The sequence below is a fragment of the Pongo pygmaeus genome, chromosome 9 (assembly GCF_028885625.2).
Source record: "Pongo pygmaeus isolate AG05252 chromosome 9, NHGRI_mPonPyg2-v2.0_pri, whole genome shotgun sequence".
NCBI lineage: Eukaryota > Metazoa > Chordata > Mammalia > Primates > Hominidae > Pongo > Pongo pygmaeus.
This window is the reverse complement of record NC_072382.2, coordinates 39,756,775-39,778,671: the sequence shown is the minus strand read 5'-3', so window position 1 is coordinate 39,778,671 and position 21,897 is coordinate 39,756,775. Positions and strand designations below refer to the sequence as shown.

Below are 21,897 nucleotides of genomic sequence, written 5' to 3'. Positions count from 1 at the left end.
AGTGGCTCATGCCTATAATCCCAGAACTTTGAGAGGCCGAGCGGGATGTATCACTGGAGGTCAGGAGTTCGAGACCAGCTTGGCCAACATGGTGAAACCCCATCACTACTGGAAATGCAAAAATTAAGTGGGCATGGTGGCACACACCTGCAATCCCAGCTACTCAGGAGGCTGAGGCATGAGAAACGCTTGAATCCAGGAGGCGGAGGTTGCAATGAGCCGAGATCACACCATTGCACTCCAGCCTGGGCAACAGAGTGAGACTCCATCTTAATAAATGAATAAATAAATAACAATCAGAGAATAGAATCAATATAGCCCAGTGGACAAGACCATGGATTATGGAGCCAGACTAGCTACTTACTAGCAGAATGATTAATTTTGAGCAAGACCCTTAAGCTCTTTGGGAGTCAGGTTCTTCATGTATAAAGTGTGGCTTACTTAATAGTTTCTGTGAAGTTGTGAATTTAACAAATATCAAGCTCCTTGCCAAAGCTAACTAATTTGCTAATCACTGATTTTGCAAAGCGTGTTGTGGAGATGTGGCTGGACAGGTTTGCCATCAGAGTCGATATACCGTTGTATTAAAAACAAGACAAAAAAAAGCTGCCAAGTTCTTTGGTGAGTCGTTGGTTAGTCTGAAATCTTTGCAAGATGCTGATGCTCAAGCTGTTGACATACTCATTGCCTACTTTAACAACTGTCAGAGAAACATGATATGGGGTAAGGAGATGCTTTTTAAAAATCATTCATAGACTTCTGTAAAATGCAAGATAAATTAAAGTTATTTTAACAGTGGAAAAAAAAACAAATATCAGGTGCTTTCAGGGTCTGACATATAATAAGTGCTATAGTAACAGTTATTTTACATTTATTATCTCCCTGGGTCTCACCCTAAGCCTATGAAGTAGGTACCATCCACCTTTTATAGAGGAGTAAACTGAAGTTAAGAGGTCAAGCAGCCTGCTTAGGTCACCCTGCAACCAGCAACAGAGCCAAAAGTCAAGCCCAGGTCTGTCCGACAGCCAGGCCTGGCCTCGTAAACACTGTTCTGTGTGCTGTCCTCAGACACAAACCTTGCTCTCCAGAAAGTCATATTCTAGAAGCCTTATTGCAGGGCTGAAAACACTAAGTGCCATAGAGAGATAGAAATAATGTGGATGGGGATTTCACAACAGGGCCTGTGGGAAATTGTTTCCAGCTTAGAAAATCAGAGGAAATTTTAAGGAAGAAGTGGAACTTGAGTCTTGAATGATTTATTTGTGCAGAAGCAGGAGTGAGACAAACCAAAAACCAGCGATGAGAGGGGTGAGGTATAGTTTGGAAACAGGCACTAGATGGTTCAATAAAAGTGGACCCTGGGATATGTGCAGGAGAGCAGGGAAGAGTGAGGCCTGCAACCCTCCCTAGGTGAAGTCAGATCACAAGGGGCCTCAAGTACCAAGCTAAAGAGTGTGCATCTAAAATCGAAGGTCCTTAAATAGCTTTTTAAAAGACTAAATGGGGGGAAAAAAAAGACCAAATGGGAAAAAGGAAAAAATAAGACCTAAGACTTTGAGACATGGTATTATTTGTCAGTAAGAATTGGGGGAATATGGGCTTATTAACCTAGTTAGTTCTCTTCTGAAAAAGCCACATAGGTTTTACAGAAAAAAAAGAAGTTGATTTTGTAAACAACATAATTGTTCATTTGAAGAGTTGAAGCATTTTTTCTGAAATGTGATATAATTTTTATATTTAAGTTAAAATGCAATTATAGGTATTTTTCCTTGATTGGATGAAATAGATCTAGAATTTAAATTTTATTTGTGAATTGTTTCCCTCCCTCCCTCCCCCTCTCCTTTCCTTCCGTCCACTTGCATTTGTGTTTGGTTCACTCCTCTCTCTTAGACAATAGGTATTTTCTCGGTTCTTAATCCCAATTTCTCCTTCATGTTTTGAGTGCTGTTTTATGTTTCAATTTCATATTTATTGTAATATGAACCCTCAGCCACTAGGACATCCAACATCCCTAGAATGGCAGAGTTGAAATGAACAGTAGAGATGATCTATTCTAACATTCATCTTACAGCTGAGACAATGAAGGCTCAGAGAAAGAACATGACTTTTTCAAAAACACAGAGTGAGTTCAAGGCAGAAATGGGACTTGGACTTGTTTTCTGGCTCCTTTCTAGTGCCCATTTCAGTGCATCATCTGAGCACATGTGTAGGCAGGGCTCTGGGCCTTTACCTTCTTGAGAATGGTTTAGGGAGTCTCAATAGACTTCTCATGTACTGCTGCAGGACTTAGAATCTATGAAGTATTTAGAGCTGGAGGGAACCTTAAGATCCTCAAATTCAGCATCCTCCTGGCTATGGTCTAAATGGTCCCTCCAAAATTCATGTGTTGAAAAGAATCCCCTGTGCAACAGTGTTGGGAGGTGGGGCCTTTGTGGGAGATGTTTAGGTAAACAGACTAATGCCACTATAAAAGGGCTTGATGAGAGTTTGGCCCGTTTTCACTCTCCCATCCCTTCTTCTCCGTGAGAACACAGTGTCCTCCCATCTGAAAAATGCAGCAATCAAGGTGCCGTCTTGTAAACAGAGAGCAGCCCTTACCAGACAGCTGAACCTGCTGGTGCCATGATCTTGGACCTCCCAGCCTCCATAACAGTCAGAAATAAATTTCCATTCTTTATAAATTACCCAGTCTCAGCAGTTCTGTAAAAACAATACAAATGGGTGAAGAAACTCCTTTTGCAGAGGAGAAGACCAAAGCTGAAAGAAGTGAGGGGGGACCTGCTTAGCTTATGTGGCTGGAGACGTACAGAGCAAGGTCAGGGATTCCAATCTGCTGACTCGAGGCCCATGCTTTCACTCTGTACATGCTCATCCTTATTTTCAAAGTCTCCAGTTCAAAAATTCTTCTCTTTACAGTCAATATACTGAAAGGAATTCTGCTTCACAATGCCTGGAGAAGCTTCAAGTGGAGTGTGTCCAAATCAGAAGGAAACAATTCCCTTGGTTCTCCTCTGGATGTCAGCGCAGGTTGGTGTGCGGTGAAGGTGGGGGTGTGGAAAGCTGGCCAATTCTGCTTTACAAGTTCTTTATTCTCTCATACCCAGGAGGTATCACAGCCACTGAATTCTTGGTGAAACCAGAACCTAAAACAGTAAAAGTGGAGTTGGGAACCTGGGGAAGCAATACTCAACCAAGCCAAAACTAAGATTGCATATTTACATAGCATGGCTGTAGCCATGTTGTTCTTCACACTCACAGAGTGAACACACAGCTCAAGGCTCAGTGGCCAGACTGTGTGGTGGGGGTGGGATGTGGCAAGGTATGCATGCATGTGAAAGAACAGTGTAAACTCTAAAACATCTACAACAGGGAAAAGCAAAAAGAAATCCGTATTTCTCCCTCTGATTATCTTGGTTTCTCTCCTCTGTCATGGATTAGACCCAGAGAAGAGTATTAGTCCAAATCTCCAGCAACTGTTCATCATTTTTAACCTTTCCTGCCTGGTAAAATAACCTGGGAGCTTTGAAAATAATATTGATGCCTGAGCTTCACCCCCAGAGATTCTGATTTACCTGATGCAGGTTGGGGTCTACAATTCATGATTTTTTTTAAACTCCCCAGATGCCTAATGTGCAACTAGGGTGGAGAATTACTTAATTAGACTATTAAATAGCTTTCCCTGACTGCTGGGATCCCTTCCTTGGCTGCTGCGAACAATGTTGTAGCCACTTAGGGCTAAATACACTTGTAATGTGGTCTTACACTGCATTCATTCAATTTAATAGACACTCGTTGAGTGCTTTCTGGTACATGGCTAGGTGAACTGCAGTGGGTACATAGGTGAATGACAATGTCCACTGCTCTAGAAGAGTTTATACAAATAACTGCGGCTTAGTAAGGGAGCAATTATTTTTCCCAAGAAAATGCTAAAGGCTTCATGCAATTGAACCTTGAACATATAGAAACATTTTTTATATTCATAGAAAATTCATTTGTTAAGAGAAACCTGCCTAATCGAAAATTTGCTTTGATAAGTCTACCATGGTATACAAACAAGCCGTGGACTAGTGCCTGGGTTTGAAAAGTGAAAGCTTCTCTGCATAATAGGGAGTGAGAGCAGGTGATTAGCACTAAATGTTATGTAGGGAAATGGTCAAAAGGACACTTAATGACTTTTAGAGATGGGGTCTCAATCTGTCACCCAGGCTGGAGTGTAATGGCATGATCTTAGCTCACTGCAGCCTCAAACTCGTGGGCTCAAGTGACCCTCTCGCTTCAGCCTCCTGAGTAACTGGGACTACAGGCACATGACACCACACCCAGCTATATATTTTTTTAAAATTTTTTTTTTCTTTTATTATTATTATTATTATTATTATTATTATTATACTTTAGGTTTTCTGGTACATGTGCGCAATGTGCAGGTAAGTTACATATGTATACATGTGCCATGCTGGTGCGCTGCACCCACCAACTCGTCATCTAGCATTAGGTATATCTGCCAATGCTATCCCTCCCCCCTCCCCCCACCCCACAACAGTCCCCAGAGTGTGATGTTCCCCTTCCTGTGTCCATGTGTTCTCATTGTTCAATTCCCACCTATGAGTGAGAATATGCGGTGTTTGGTTTTTTGTTCTTGCGATAGTTTACTGAGAATGATGATTTCCAATTTCATCCATGTCCCTACAAAGGACGTGAACTCATCATTTTTTATGGCTGCATAGTATTCCATGGTGTATATGTGCCACATTTTCTGAATCCAGTCTATCATTGTTGGACATTTGGGTTGGTTCCAAGTCTTTGCTATTGTGAATAATGCCGCAATAAACATACGTGTGCATGTGTCTTTATAGCAGCATGATTTATAGTCCTTTGGGTATATACCCAGTAATGGGATGGCTGGGTCGAATGGAATTTCTAGTTCTAGATCCCTGAGGAATCGCCACACTGACTTCCACAAGGGTTGAACTAGTTTACAGTCCCAGCAACAGTGTAAAAGTGTTCCTATTTCTCCACATCCTCTCCAGCACCTGTTGTTTCCTGACTTTTTAATGATTGCCATTCTAACTGGTGTGAGATGGTATCTCATTGTGGTTTTGATTTGCATTTCTCTGATGGCCAGTGATGGTGAGCATTTTTTCATGTGTCTTTTGGCTGCATAAATGTCTTCTTTTGAGAAGTGTCTGTTCATGTCCTTCGCCCACTTTTTGATGGGGTTGTTTGTTTTTTTCTTGTAAATTTGTTGGAGTTCATTGTAGATTCTGGATATTAGCCCTTTGTCAGATGAGTAGGTTGCGAAAATTTTCTCCCATTTTGTAGGTTGCCTGTTCACTCTGATGGTAGTTTCTTTTGCTGTGCAGAAGCTCTTGAGTTTAATTAGATCCCATTTGTCAATTTTGGCTTTTGTTGCCATTGCTTTTGGTGTTTTAGACATGAAGTCCTTGCCCATGCCTATGTCCTGAATGGTAATGCCTAGGTTTTCTTCTAGGGTTTTTATGGTTTTAGGTCTAACATTTAAGTCTTTAATCCATCTTGAATTGATTTTTGTATAAGGTGTAAGGAAGGGATCCAGTTTCAGCTTTCTACATATGGCTAGCCAGTTTTCCCAGCACCATTTATTAAATAGGGAATCCTTTCCCCATTTCTTGTTTTTGTCAGGTTTGTCAAAGATCAGATACTTGTAGATATGTGGCATTATTTCTGACGGCTCTGTTCTGTTCCATTGATCTATATCTCTGTTTTGGTACCAGTACCATGCTGTTTTGGTTACTGTAGCCTTGTAGTATAGTTTGAAGTCAGGTAGTGTGATGCCTCCAGCTTTGTTCTTTTGGCTTAGGATTGACTTGGCGATGCGGGCTCTTTTTTGGTTCCATATGAACTTTAAAGTAGTTTTTTCCAATTCTGTGAAGAAAGTCATTGGTAGCTTGATGGGGATGGCATTGAATCTGTAAATTACCTTGGGAAGGATGGCCATTTTCATGATATTGATTCTTCCTACCCATGAGCATGGAATGTTCTTCCATTTGTTTGTATCCTCTTTTATTTCCTTGAGCAGTGGTTTGTAGTTCTCCTTGAAGAGGTCTTTCACATCCCTTGTAAGTTGGATTCCTAGGTATTTTATTCTCTTTGAAGCAATTGTGAATGGGAGTTCACTCATGATTTGGCTCTCTATTTGTCTGTTATTGATGTATAAGAATGCTTGTGATTTTTGCACATTGATTTTGTATCCTGAGACTTTGCTGAAGTTGCTTATCAGCTTAAGGAGATTTTGGGCTGAGACAATGGGGTTTTCTAGATATACTATCATGTCATCTGCAAACAGGGACAATTTGACTTCCTCTTTTCCTAATTGAATACCCTTGATTTCCTTCTCCTGCCTAATTGCCCTGGCCAGAACTTCCAACACTATGTTGAATAGAAGTGGTGAGAGAGGGCATCCCTGTCTTGTGCCAGTTTTCAAAGGGAATGCTTCCAGTTTTTGCCCATTCAGTACGATATTGGCTGTGGGTTTGTCATAAATAGCTCTTATTATTTTGAGATACGTCCCATCAATTCCTAATTTATTGAGAGTTTTTAGCATGAAGGGTTGTTGAATTTTGTCAAAGGCCTTTTCTGCATCTATTGAGATAATCATGTGGTTTTTGTCTTTCGTTCTGTTTATATGCTGGATTACATTTATTGATTTGCGTATATTGAACCAGCCTTGCATCCCAGGGATGAAGCCCACTTGATCATGGTGGATAAGCTTTTTGATGTGCTGCTGGATTCTGTTTGCCAGTATCTTATTGAGGATTTTCGCATCAATGTTCATCAAGGATACTGGTCTAAAATTCTCTTTTTTGGTTGTGTCTCTGCCAGGCTTTGGTATCAGGATGATGCTGGCCTCATAAAATGAGTTAGGGAGGATTCCCTCTTTTTCTATTGATTGGAATAGTTTCAGAAGGAATGGTACCAGCTCCTCCTTGTACCTCTGGTAGAATTCGGCTGTGAACCCATCTGGTCCTGGACTTTTTTTGGTTGGTAAGCTATTGATTATTGCCACAATTTCAGCTCCTGTTATTGGTCTATTCAGAGATTCAACTTCTTCCTGGTTTAGTCTTGGGAGGGTGTATGTGTTGAGGAATTTATCCATTTCTTCTAGATTTTCTAGTTTATTTGCATAGAGGTGTTTGTAATATTCTCTGATGGTAGTTTGTATTTCTGTGGGATCGGTGGTGATATCCCCTTTATCATTTTTTATTGCATCTATTTGATTCTTCTCTCTTTTTTTCTTTATTAATCTTGCTAGCAGTCTATCAATTTTGTTGATCCTTTCAAAAAACCAGCTCCTGGATTCATTTATTTTTTGAAGGGTTTTTTGTGTCTCTATTTCCTTCAGTTCTGCTCTGATTTTAGTTATTTCTTGCCTTCTGCTAGCTTTTGAATGTGTTTGCTCTTGCTTTTCTAGTTCTTTTAATTGTGATGTTAGGGTGTCAATTTTGGATCTTTCCTGCTTTCTCTTGTGGGCATTTAGTGCTATAAATTTCCCTCTACACACTGCTTTGAATGCATCCCAGAGATTCTGGTATGTTGTGTCTTGGTTCTCGTTGGTTTCAAAGAACATCTTTATTTCTGCCTTCATTTCGTTATGTACCCAGTAGTCATTCAGGAGCAGGTTGTTCAGTTTCCACGTAGTTGAGCGGTTTTGAGTGAGATTCTTAATCCTGAGTTCTAGCTTGATTGCACTGTGATCTGAGAGACAGTTTGTTACAATTTCTGTTCTTTTACATTTATTGAGGAGAGCTTTACTTCCAAGTATATGGTCAATTTTGGAATAGGTGTGGTGCGGTGCTGAAAAAAATGTATATTCTGTTGATTTGGGGTGGAGAGTTCTGTAGATGTCTATTAGGTCCGCTTGGTGCAGAGCTGAGTTCAATTCCTGGGTATCCTTGTTGACTTTCTGTCTCGTTGATCTGTCTAATGTTGACAGTGGGGTGTTAAAGTCTCCCATTATTAATGTGTGGGAGTCTAAGTCTCTTTGTAGGTCACTCAGGACTTGCTTTATGAATCTGGGTGCTCCTGTATTGGGTGCATATATATTTAGGATAGTTAGCTCTTCTTGTTGAATTAATCTCTTTACCATTATGTAATGGCCTTCTTTGTCTCTTTTGATCTTTGTTGGTTTAAAGTCTGTTTTATCAGAGACTAGGATTGCAACCCCTGCCTTTTTTTGTTTTCCATTTGCTTGGTAGATCTTCCTCCATCCTTTTATTTTGAGCCTATGTGTGTCTCTGCACGTGAGATGGGTTTCCTGAATACAGCACACTGATGGGTCTTGAGTCTTTATCCAGTTTGCCAGTCTGTGTCTTTTAATTGGAGCATTTAGTCCATTTACATTTAAAGTTAATATTGTTATGTGTGAATTTGATCCTGTCATTATGATGTTAGCTGGATATTTTGCTCGTTAGTTGATGCAGTCTCTTCCTAGTCTCGATGTTCTTTACATTTCGGTATGATTTTGCAGTGGCTGGTACCGGTTGTGCCTTTCCATGTTTAGCGCTTCCTTCAGGAGCTCTTTTAGGGCAGGCCTGGTGGTGACAAAATCTCTCAGCATTTGCTTGTCTGTAAAGTATTTTATTTCTCCTTCACTTATGAAGCTTAGTTTGGCAGGATATGAAATTCTGGGTTGAAAATTCTTTTCTTTAAGAATGTTGAATATTGGCCCCCACTCTCTTCTGGCTTGTAGGGTTTCTGCCGAGAGATCCGCTGTTAGTCTGATGGGCTTCCCTTTGATGGTAACCCGACCTTTCTCTCTGGCTGCCCTTAACATTTTTTCCTTCATTTCAACTTTGGTGAATCTGACAATTATGTGTCTTGGAGTTGCTCTTCTCGAGGAGTATCTTTGTGGCGTTCTCTGTATTTCCTGAATCTGAATGTTGGCCTGCCTTGCTAGATTGGGGAAGTTCTCCTGGATAATATCCTGCAGAGTGTTTTCCAACTTGTTTCCATTCTCCCCGTCACTTTCAGGTACACCAATCAGACGTAGATTTGGTCTTTTCACATAGTCCCACATTTCTTGGAGGCTTTGCTCGTTTCTTTTTATTCTTTTTTCTCTAAACTTCCCTTCTTGCTTCATTTCATTCATTTCATCTTCCAGGGCTGATACCCTTTCTTCCATTTGATCGCATCGGCTCCTGAGGCTTCTGCATTCTTCACGTAGTTCTTGAGCCTTGGTTTTCAGCTCCATCAGCTCCTTTAAGCACTTCTCTGTATTGGTTATTCTAGTTATACATTCTTCTAAATTTTTTTCAAAGTTTTCAACTTCTTTGCCTTTGGTTTGAATATCCTCCCGTAGCTCGGAGTAATTTGATCGTCTGAAGCCTTCTTCTCTCAGCTCGTCAAAGTCATTCTCCGTCCAGCTTTGTTCCATTGCTGGTGAGGAACTGCGTTCCTTTGGAGGAGGAGAGGTACTCTGGTTTTTAGAGTTTCCAGTTTTTCTGCTCTGTTTTTTCCCCATCTTTGTGGTTTTATCTACTTTTGGTCTTTGATGATGGTGATGTACAGATGGGTTTTTGGTGTGGATGTCCTTTCTGTTTGTTTTCCTTCTAACAGACAGAACCCTCAGCTGCAGGTCTGTTGGAGTACCTGGCCGGCCGTGTGAGGTGTCAGTCTGCCCCTGCTGGGGGGTGCCTCCCAGTTAGGCTGCTCGGGGGTCAGGGGTCAGGGACCCACTTGAGGAGGCAGTCAGCCCGTTCTCAGATCTCCAGCTGCGTGCTGGGAGAACCACTGCTCTCCTCAAAGCTGTCAGACAGGGACATTTAAGTCTGCAGAGGTTACTGCTGTCTTTTTGTTTGTCTGTGCCCTGCCCCCAGAGGTGGAGCCTACAGAGGCAGGCAGGCCTCCTTGAGCTGTGGTGGGCTCCACCCAGTTCAAGCTTCCTGGCTGCTTTGTTTACCTAAGCGAGCCTGGGCAATGGCGGGCGCCCCTCCCCCAGCCTCGCTGCCGACTTGCTGTTTGATCTCAGACTGCTGTGCTAGCAATCAGCGAGACTCCGTGGGCGTAGGACCCTCTGAGCCAGGTGCGGGCTATACTCTCCTGGGGCACCGTTTCCTAAGCCCGTCGGAAAAGCACAGTATTCGGGTGGGAGTGGGCCCGATTTTCCAGGTGCCGTCTGTCACCCCTGGAAAGGGAACTCCTTTACCCCTTGCGCTTCCTGAGTGAGGCAATGCCTCGCCCCTGCTTCGGCTGGCGCACGGTGCACTCACCCACTGACCTGCGCCCACTGTCTGGCACTCCCTAGTGAGATGAACACGGTACCTCAGATGGAAATGCAGAAATCACCCGTCTTCTGCATCGCTCGCGCTGGGAGCTGTAGACCGGAGCTGTTCCTATTCGGCCATCTTGGCTCCTCCCTTTTTTAAAATTTTTTTGTAGAGACAGGGTCTCGCTATGTTGCCCAGGCTGTTCTCAGACTTCAGGTCTCAAGCAATCATTTTGCTTCAGCCTGCCAACGTGTTGAGATTACAGACCTGAGCCTCCATGCCCAGCCATAAGGCCATTTTTAATAAGAACTGTTAAAAATAAAATGTCAGTTATGGAATGTAAACTTCATTTTCACATTTATTAAGAAGTCTTCCATAAAATACACATTGCTTATTATTTAGTGAGAGTGAATTGTGTATGAAAAATTCGAAGAAGTGCTAAATCCCACCTTGGGATGGCAGAAGAAAACCAGAGGGTACACATGGGGCAACTGCCTGATGTTGTGGGTTTGGTAGATTTTACAATTAAAATTGCAGGACACCCAGTGAAATTTGAATTTAAATGAATACAAATCATTTTTTACTATAAATATGTTCCATGGAGTATTTGCACATACTTATATTAAACAATTATTCATTTGGTTTGATGTTTTTTCTGGCAGCCCTATTATGGGTTATAGCTGGGTAGGGATTTTATAATCAGAGAGGGAGACAGGAAATGGACAAAGGTGCAGAGGAGGTAGAGTGTAAGGTACATTTAGGGAATAGGGAGAAGTAGGGTTGGAGTGCACTGTCAAGTGTGTTGGAAATTGTCTGGACATTAAAGTAGGAAAATAAAGCTACATCCTATAAGGCTATAATGCCAATATCACCAATTTGTACTCTGTCAACAATGGAGAGCCCTTTGATATGTTAAAGGGAGGGAAATCATATGCTCTATTCATCCATTCATCTATCCATCCATCCATCCTTCCATCCACATTAATGTATCTGTATCAATATGGCACACTTGAAAAGCATGTCCTTTGAATTTATATTCTAGTTCTGCTATATGCTCACTGAGTGATCTTCTGCAAATTACTGCCTCTCTCAGCCTCAGTTACCTGAAAAATGGGCATAATTAGATCTACATTTTACATCTGTCATCAGGTTTATCATAGTGACATACAATTACCAAGCAGACAAGTCCACCTTGAATGCCTTTTTGACTCATTTGAGGGTTCCAATACTGTGTGTACCAACTTAGACCATTATTTCCCAGAAACATTACTCTTAGTCTGTCGATTTCATTCCCTTGGAATGCACTGGCCTTTACACCTGCATAGTCAACAGTGAGTAAAGACTGCATTTCTGTCTCTCCTGCCACATCGGTACATTTGTGTATAGGTAGGTGTTGCTATTTGTGTAATGTATAACAAAGTGTTTTCACATTCATTGTTTTCATTGAACCTTCCGAGAGATCATTCTGCTATCATGGGAGGATATTGGAAGTGGGTGGGGGTAGAGAGATTGGGGGTAGAGGGATGGGTTGGAAGGCTGCTGTGATAGCCCAGGCGAGTAGTGGAAAGGTGAGCTGAAAGTGAAAGGAATGGATGAAAACAAACGGCACAGAAATAAAAACAAAGGGAAGTTCTGACACTCGCGTTTTGGTCTCCTTGACATTGCTTCCATTTTCTCTAGGGACATGTCCTGGATAAGGGTGAAACCGGATGCTCCTTGGCAGTTTCAGATGTCACCACCCCTAACTTTCCATTGGATAAAAGAAGGCCCAAAATAGCCTCTGGTCCCATAGGCTAGTGATTACTGGGACTCAGATTCCTGTCCTGAAAACAGGGGGAAGAAGCCAGGCATTTGCCCACTTACCCTCTCACCAGCTGACCTAGGGCATTAGCACCCTGGTGCCTGCTGACGCAGAGTATCTGCCAAATTCGATTAGCCCCGTGGCCTGGCTAAGCTGGGCATGTCCTGCATTGCTTCTAAAACAAGCCCTCCAGGAAGGGGCTGTGAGACTCGGAGATGTTTTTTCCTACTGTCAAGCAGGACTCACTGCTTGGCAGTTTGAGGTAGGGATGGGGAGGAGATAAAAATATTAGAAGATGCAGAAGATAAAACCAAACACTAATCTAACAGTCACTTCTAAAAACAGAGAAAACACTCCAAACAGTCAACATGGATTGTTTTTTTTTTCTCTTTGCTTCAACTTAATAAAGCCTTTTGGAGTCCAGCAGAATGAGCCAAGCAGTGTGAAATGTGTGGAAACACGTTGTTGGCTCAGAGCAGGTTGCTTGGAGGTGGGACAGGTGACGACCTGCCTGTGAGAAGCCCATAGAGCTCTCTTCTCACCACTGGGTCAGTTGATCCTCATCTGTAGACTCAGCCCTCCTGCAGCCCTTAGTGCCTCTCCTGTTTCTAATCACAGGGAATCTAAAGAAATTTAAGGAGCCTCGTTCAGGAGCTCAGTGTTAGATTGAGCTTTCTGGTGGGTCCATTCTGACTCTGAATGTTGAGTTTACTATCTAAAATCGTTATTCTTGTTTCTGTGGCTAGGGTCCTACTTGTATGCAATTTCCTATAGAACAAGGGTCCTGTCTTGTTAATTCCCAGTCATTAGAATCCCACACCCAAGTTTGGGACCAGGTTAGGGCTCTGAGTCCCGTGGCAGAAATTCTGATACCTCTGACTCCTGTTTACCTGGAGGAAGAAGAATCTGGGCAGCAGTTCTACCCTGGCTGGTCGACAAAACCACTGGAAAGATCTTTAAGAAATACAGATGGCTGGGCCCCACCCCCAGAGATTCTGATTTACCTCATCTGGGTATAGGTATATTTTTAAAATTCCCTATGTGATTCAAATGTACAGGTCAGGATTGAGAGCCACTAGTCTGGTGGTTAAAATTTGAGGCCTTGGAATTATATAGATGTGGCTTCAAATCTGACTATATCATTTATTAACTGTATAACCTTGGGCAAGTTATTTAGACTACTATGCTGTCAGTTTTCTTGTCTCTCAAATTATATCTGTCTCATGATTATTTTATATAGCATGCAAAGCATTTAGCATGGCATCTGGTACAATATAGGGATGTAACAGTATTGCCTATTGCCAAACACTTGTCCTTGTGTTCAACCAATTCCTAGGGTAATCTTACCCTTTACTTGATTTACATATGATTCTTTGCATATGGATCATCTGTCTGAAGCCCATCGATAGAACTCTTTATACTCATTATAGAACATTCTTCACCCTTTCGCATCTAACTTCTGCTGAACTCGAGGGACACATCCAGTCCTCAGCACCTTGACTTTACTACGTGATCTACCCCATCACCAATGGGATCTGTTCTTAAGAAACTGGGAAAGCCAAGATAGCAAACTGAGTCATCTTTTGGTTCAATTCAATTCAGTTGGCAGTGGAGCATGACCTTGAGATGACTTGTGAGGCTGAGGTGCAGCAAAGACTTACAAGTGATGTCAGCCATACATGGAGGAATGGGGGAGAGAAGGCTGGCGCTGGTGGCCAGGGCTATTGCAGACCCAGCAGGCCTGAGTCATTGTCCTTTCTCTTCTCCACCAATCCCAAACACAAAATAACTGCAAAGTATTGACCTAGGGAGGACTGGGCATTCCTGAGTCTTGCAAGTGGTTCCACAACACTGCCTATCTGCCCAATCCCAGCAATTCACAGGAAGCTCATCAGATTGGCCATGAGGTTAAAGGGGTGACAACTGCCCCATATCCAAGTACTGGAAATAGCTGACATGAAGCTCTAGAAACCCTACATTCAGGTTTTTCAGCACAGAGCAGGGTTGTATCCACTTTTGGAAAGGCCTCCATGCAATGAGAGACTGTTTGCATGTTAACCTTAAAAGATCAATCCAGTACTCTTTTGAAAGCTAAAAATTCTAAGCACCACTAGTGGTCTCCCTCTTTGATGGAAGCCAAATCCCTTGGACATGTAACTAGCTATTCCACCCCGTCCCCCCAACCACGGCCTTTTTTTTTTCCTTCTGTATGTTCTCAATGCCCTTTGCACTTTTACCTTTTTCAGTGGTTTAAGAGTGGCTCCAGATCCAGGCTGCCCTGCTACTCACAAGTGTTGCAGCCTTTGCCAACTTATTTGGATTCTCTGTGCCTTAGTTTTTTCATCACTAAAATGGGAGTACTAAAACTACCACCTAGTTTATGGGTTGTTGTGCAGTGAGAAAATCTGCATAAGATGGCTTGAACACTGCCTGCTTATAGTAAGTACTAGTCACTATAATTGTGCAATGGGTTAAATGTATGTCAAGGACATGGGGCAGAGGTTGAGGTAGGATTTTCCTGATGTGCCATGTCTATTTTTAGAAATGTGACTGTGGCCCCTTGTTTCTTTCAGACTACGTGAGTTCATCCATTTCACCGTGGCTTCGGTCATTGCCATTCAGCTGGGATAGATAGCTGGGCTTTGTTTGGAATGTACAGTCTAGAAAAACACCCTTTATTGTAGTATATCTCTTCCATTTGCCTGAGTGTATGTAGTGGCCACAGTTTAACTGCCAAGCAGTATTATTGCTAGTGGGTAAACAAGAGTTATCTGAGTCTTCCAGAAAAGACAAAGTGACCCTGGATGCTAATGGCACAGATGAGATGGGATCTCTTCCAGGAGTCTGAATATGAGAAAAGAGTCTCTGAAGTGTGTACTAGATGAGCCCAGCTTATTACCAGTCAGCAGAGTGACTTCCAAGAGTTTGTAAACACTTTCTGAGGCTTTGTCATGGGTCTATAACTTACCTAAGTGCTTTATATGTGTTACCTCATTTAATTGTCACAAAATCCCATGAGGTAAGTGGGAATATTTTTACCTGTCCTTTGCAGGTGAGGAACTGAGGCACGGAGAAGTTAAGTGACTTGCCTACAGTCACACAGCTCTTGTAGCAGAGTTGGGATTCAGACTCCACTCTTTATTATATTATGTGCCCCCTGAGTGGTGAGATGTTGGATCCCAGAGGAAGCAGAGCTCTGAGGGCATCAGGAAGGAAAGTAGGGCATGAAGTGGGAGCAGAGGTGGATTGAACAAAAACATAGACTTCTCAGAGATTCAGGCACAAAGGACTCAGGGCCAGGAATAAACCAAAGTTGGATTGCTGAAATGAGTTTCAAACACTGGCATGTCAGTGAGGTTTGTCTCCTAAGCTAGCCAAAGCTCCACTCAGAATGACCTCTTTACCATTCTGAAATATCTGCTGTTGCTCTGAGGAAATCTGCTGCTGAATGTGGTGTTGCTGTGATTTGTTATGAGATACTCTTGTTCTCAAGGCCATCCTCTCAAGAGGAGGAACTATCCACAGAATACTCGGCAGGTGGTGATGAAACAGGTTGGGAACTGTACATCCTTGGTGAATTTATAAAGCCCCAAAGAACGGAGATGCAAACCCATTTCATTCAAAGAGCTCTATAAACAGTGACTCTACAGGATGCTAATCCAGTAGTTTCATGCAGAGTTTCCTGACCCTGCAACTTGGCAAAACACAAGGAGTCTCTCCTTGCCAGGCACCATGTAATACAGTAAGAATGAGTGACATAAAACAAAGGTAAATACATTGCCTGGCTTTGAAAGTAAGGTTAGAGCCTGGTAGAAAGTTTGCATCTTGAGGAATATATGGGCACCTTCCCCAAGGTATTTTCTGCCTGCTTGTCAGACAGTTGGTAATATTTTTATAGCTGCATATGAAGTAGAAACCTTCCTTTGGTCACATCCTCCCCAACTGCCACACTAACCCAAGGTGCCTCCTGCTTTTAATCTTGTGGCAAGTGCCAAGAAATAAGGACACCAACTATGGAGGGAGGCAGGAGATGCACAGTGAATTATCTCAGAATGCTTCCCAGCCTTTAAGTGCTTCAGAAACCTCTTTAATCTCTTTTATGGCAAATAATGAAGTAGGAAGAATGAAATTATAATCTTAAAACTGAAATTTACCTCCAAGACCATCCTCTTGGGAGATCCCCCAAGTTCAGCCTCTTCCTCTGACAGTTGAGGGCATGGGGGCTCAGATACTGGAAAGGGTTGGCCAACCTAATGGTTGAACTACCAAGATACCTGGCTCCCAAGGTAGGCTTGTTAGAATTCAGGCTTCTGTATTGCCTAATGGATGGGTAATACATTTGGACACCCTCCCCTCCATCCCAGAAACAGAAAAATCTTCTAATGCGATTTGCCGTGTAAAATGTGTAGGAGTGTGCACACACACATACACATACACACAGAGATGGGAATAGCTATGTTCAGGTCTTCATTTCCACAAACCAGTTCCTACAATATAGAAAAGCTTTGCCACAAAGTCTGGGGAAGCCCTTTGTATTTATAGTCTGGTCATTCTAGAGGTGTGAACCTAGATTTCCTCAGCAGGATGTTAATAGCTGATTAATTCAGGATGCTGATTTAATTTGTGACCTATAAAACGCTATTTCACAGAGAATGGGCTGTGTTGGCATGTGCAGAGACCAGCTCCCCAGATGGAATAATCTTTTCCTTATTAATTTGCTGCATCTTGCTTCTCATTTCTCACAGTCGTTCCAAATGTGTTACAAACGACTACATGCTCTGGGTCCTGAATCCACTACTGCTGTTGCTTTGAAAGGAAAGAAAAAAAAAATTGTTGACTATGAACGGCACTGAGCTTTCCTGGCTCACATTTGCATGCTCACTTTCAAACCATCAGTGCACTCTTCTCTTACAACACTAAGCCTTGCTCCACCTGCGAGCACCCATCACTTTTGTGTTGTTTAGGAAATGCAAACATAGATGGTTTGATGTTTTCAGGGCCAAGGAAACAGGTAGTGACATGATTGGGATCAGATCTTACAGTTTCAAATTCTTGGGTTGTGCTATCTTCCTATTATCTAGAACATGTGAAAGGCTGTTTAATCCCCTTAGTCCAATGATCCTCAAATTTGAGTGGGCACAGAATCACCTAGAGGGTTCATTAAAACTCAGACTGTTGTACTCTACCCCCAGAGCTTCTTATTTAGTAAGTCTAGGATGGGAACTGAGAGTCTGCATTTGTAACAAGATCCCAGAGATGCAGATGCTGGTTGCAGACCACACTTTGAGATCATTACATGAGTCTAACTGGAGGAGAGTATGGGTACTGTTATCTCCAAGTAAACACTGCTTGGTATCTGTTGGAGCAGGTCTCTGCTGGGTAAGGTTTCTATTTTATGTCTTTTTCCTCTTTCCTTCCTGATATGCACCAAATCCCAGTTTAGCAACTATTTTTTAAATGTTAGGGCTCAATGGAGAATGCAGCTTGACTAAATAAATTTAGATGTGTACTGCAGTACTTGATATGGATTTTTTCAAATTGTGAGCACTTAAGCCAGACAAAAATATTTCCCCTGGGTTCAGCCATTCTATGCAGACCAGCCCCTGGTTTCTAAGGAACCATTTGAAATAGAATACAGTACCAAAGTGCAGAGCTGCAAAAGCATCTTTATGTCCTTTCTAAATGTAGAACATATACCTCAAGCTCAGGATTTCAACTAACACTTTTTGGTCATTTACAGGCTTGAGACAAGTCCTGTCATTAACTACAACATTGTGTGTGAGGCTTTTTTCAGGACAGATAAGCTTATTTTTTCTAAAGGAAAGGACTTTTGTTTTGCCAGATATAAAATAGCAGCTCACACTTAAATGCAAAGGTCTTGTTTATTGTTTGTGTGGTGAAGTTTAATTGGAAGACCCGCTTTTTACAATTCCATTCTACTGACATTACCAAGCACACAGGATTGTTGTTAGAGAAGCAAATGCCAGGCTGGGGAGCTCCTAATCTGGTGGTCTGTGCCTTGTAAATAATTAGGGTGCGGGGGTGAGGTAAAGGCCTATAGAAATCCTACAGAGTGCCACAGAAATGGGTCTTCTCAATTATGATAGTATGTAAGATCACAGTGTTTTTTCTGTTAATATTTAAACACAGTCTTCAAGTAATTTACTGCAAATAATCACATATTAAAAAGCAAGGAGTTTGCTTTTTTTTTCCGTACAAATAATTCAAATGGTGGCCAGAATTGAGAGAATGGATGCTCATACTCACAAGATTGGGGATAGACATGCAGGCAGGGTGTTTATTAGAAGGAATGTCCATAAGCGTGGGCTGGTTTGGAGTGGCTTCACCTACTCTAGTTGCTAAGTTTAGCTATTAGGTGGGGAGTTCACCAACCACCAGTTAGTTCAATGTAACCAACAAAAGTCAGATTCCCAACCATTACCCCCACTTGTCCCCAAACCAAGCAGCCAACCAACCTTTAAAACCACAGTTTAAAAACCCACAGCTAAAAGGATGGCCTATGTTCCATAAAACACTAATTTTGCTGGTCAACATTCTGAGGTTGGATCAAATCCGTGAATGGCTTTTTGCAAGCTAAACGCTTCATCTTCCTAAATTTATGTACACGTATATTGTTTCTTATCCCAATTAACAGTCTTTACTTAACAATGGCTTATCAAAATATGCAGCCATTTTCACTTTAACTTATAGACCAGGCTTGATGTTGTTAGAACATGATGGAGACAAGTATGTTTTCCAATAAGCTTAAACCTTAACACTACTGGGAGTGCTGGCTGAACTGAGGCAATGCCTGAAGCCATTTGTTGCAGTTCAAAAAGTGTTTGACATTTTATCCAGATCTAGAAGCCACTTAAATGAATGAGGAACAATTTAACACTGACCCATTGTAAGACTTAGTTCAGATTCTCATTTTGAACTGTCTTATTATTCATTGAATTAGTACAGCTCATAAAAAGATTTCATAGACACAGCTAATGACCACAGAGGCTTATCAGTATGGTGAAGAACAACAGATCAAAGCAATGATCTGAGTTATTTCCAGGCATCTTAATAATTAAACAAATTTAACTGCTTACTCAATGAATGCAGTACACATTGGTTACTCCTATTAACTCCAAGTTGGATAATCTAGTAGATGTCTCTATTTTGTTTTTTTCTCCAACCTCATCTTCTAATGAAAACTTTCAGTCATGTTTACCAAACTCGTTTAACTTCAAGTAATTTGGATGTCATGTTTAATTTTTACTTTTTTTACTCAACCATTTAAAAAATATTTTAGTCCTCTGACTATGAAAATTGGTCAAGCCTGAAGTTTATCAAAATTCTAATTCCATGGCTGGGCTGTCATGACTGGCAGTCAAGGGCTTCTCTTAGAGTACTTTTCAAGTTCACTGGACAAATTAGGATAGAGTAATTCATCTCATTCGATCTGTTTTTCCATATACACAACACAAGTCAATGTTTGTTATGATTTTCCTGATCCCTATTTATAAGACAATACAAGAGGAAACCATGTGTGTATGTTTAGAAATAGAAATGATACATTGCACAGATATAGTTCACCACGTTATGGGATGGGTCGTCAGTGTTCAAATGGGGAGGCTGAAGAGTAAGAACAGATGCTTTTTTTCCTTAATGGCCCTTTCTCTGATTTAAAATCCTTCCATTTATTTCCCTAAGATTTAGTGATAACTTTAGACACTTTAACTAAATTACCCAGCGGCTTGGCAGCCATCACAGAGGCAAATCCTTTTAGAAATCCTAGCAATCTGTTAGATTGTGGGTACTATGATATAAAATCTGTGTGCTCCACGTACAAAAATTAAATCAGTGCTATGGATACAAATACATACTGCAAATGGCACCACTTCCAAACTGAGGGTATGTGACCTGTCTCCAAATATTGAATTTCTTTTTTTTTCTCCCCCAGTACTTGACTTTCTAAATTTGGGCCAATTTATTCTCATTATCCCTAAGTAAACCTACTTTGATTTTATTTAACAGTTATTTTATAATCAAATAGAGCCAGCCAGCCAGCCATGATTCGTGGATCCTGATGTTGCCAGGATACATAGTTTGGTATCTGATGAAAGTATATCACTTCAAAGGGGTAAAACTTTCAAGTGTCCGAGAAAATGACACTCCCATCTTCCACCATGGAAGACAGATCCAATCCTACAACTTCTCAGAAGCTCACAGACTGCAGGATTGGCCTCCTAGGCTTTCAAATAAGTATCCTCTCTGGAGGGCTGTTTAATTACTAAAACTAGTCAGATTAGTCTTAAAGCAAGGAACACACGTATTTATAATAAAACACGTTTTCATGTTTGTTTTACAGTAAAGAGAAAAAAACCCAGAACCCCCAGATTTTATGTACTTTGAAAATATATTTAAAAACATTAAAAATTCTATATTTAAAACATATATTATATGTTAATTAGTACACTTAAATAGAACTTGTATTTACAATAGGCTTCTGATGCGGTTAAGTTTTAATGCCAATTTTTTTCAATAACATAATTATATAAATATACTAAAATACAATAAATATTGTTTTTTGTTTTACATGGTGAATAATATCTTTACCATAGAGAGAACAAGGCCACAGACATTTACTTACATTTTCAATGGGAATCACCATAAAAAAGCAACAGGCCTGCTGCCATGCATGAAACACTTCTGCCACAAAGAGACCACAGCAAGACTTAAAAAAACAAAACAAAACAGAACAAGAACGAACAAAACAGAGAGAGATTTTAACAAAATAAATCTTAGGTCAACATAAACCATCAAGCATGTGACTGGGATGTATCTTATTGGGTAAAAGAGCCACTGACCACACAATGGCTGGATGTGTCTCCTATGAAACCATTTAACAGATCTGGCCCTTGCAATCCTTTAAGATTGTGATGGGGGGTTGTTTGTTTTAAATTTGTCCCTCAAAAGGAAGCTGCATAAAGTTAATATACAGCAGATATTCCAAGCATTCCTTACATATTAAAAATAATTACAAAGATAATATTTTCAAACAACACAAAACAAACCTATACTACGTAAAGTCTTCCTTCTTTCGAAGAGGTATTCAGATGGTACTGTGAAAGACAGACTAGCTCTAAATGAAAAACTGAACAAATTGAAATTCTTTGCTGATGGTATCTTCATTCCTGGGTTATGGTGAACATCCTCTTTTGCTTATCCCTCACCCTACTAAGATGCAGCAATTGCTTGGGGCTTTCTGATACTTAAGGATGCTGGTCCAAGTGGTGATCACTAACATTTTCAAGTGTGAAATGGGCTGCATGGGCTTAGAGCTCTAGTTTTCACTGGGGATCCATTTTTCCAAGAACTACTATTTCAGGCTCCCAACTTGACTTCTCCTAACCCAAAATAGCAGAGGTAAGGCAGGGACCCTCTCCATGAACAGACAGGATGGGCAGAAGGTTGCTGTGGCCTTCACTGGGGAGCAAATTTTTGTCAGCTCTGTCCTGGCCTCTTCCATTGAGCAAGGCACCTTCAAGTCTTGGTGTTCTGAATGTCCAGACACCTTCCTGAAGTCTTGTCTCTGGACAAGATTTCCTATGGGTCCCCTTGATCATTCGGCCTGAGTTTGGGGTTTCTTTTCCTGTTCCCTTTTCCCTTACCAAAAGTTCTCAAAAGATAAACCCTGGTTTCCTCAAGTCTAGTTTCAAAGCAATAAGTGTTCAGGTAGCAAACATCTTCTATCTCATTGCATCAATCTCATGATCACAAATGCCACATTTGGCTCCCAACCTGCTCCAGGCTAATCCAATTTTATGCAAAATTATCCAGAGGTGGGATGGTGGGCATAAGTCG

At 41.3% G+C, this 21,897-nt stretch overlaps 1 long non-coding RNA gene across 3 annotated transcripts in view; it reads left to right on the top strand.

The window, feature by feature from the left end:
* Positions 1-21,897, top strand: part of LOC129008058 (uncharacterized) — a 192,906-nt gene that overhangs the window by 125,704 nt on the left and 45,305 nt on the right. For all 3 annotated transcript variants that reach the window (XR_008492461.2, XR_008492460.2, XR_010127569.1), the window contains exon 4: positions 2,917-3,027. This is a non-coding gene — a long non-coding RNA (uncharacterized LOC129008058). The remainder of the gene's footprint in view (positions 1-2,916; positions 3,028-21,897) is intronic.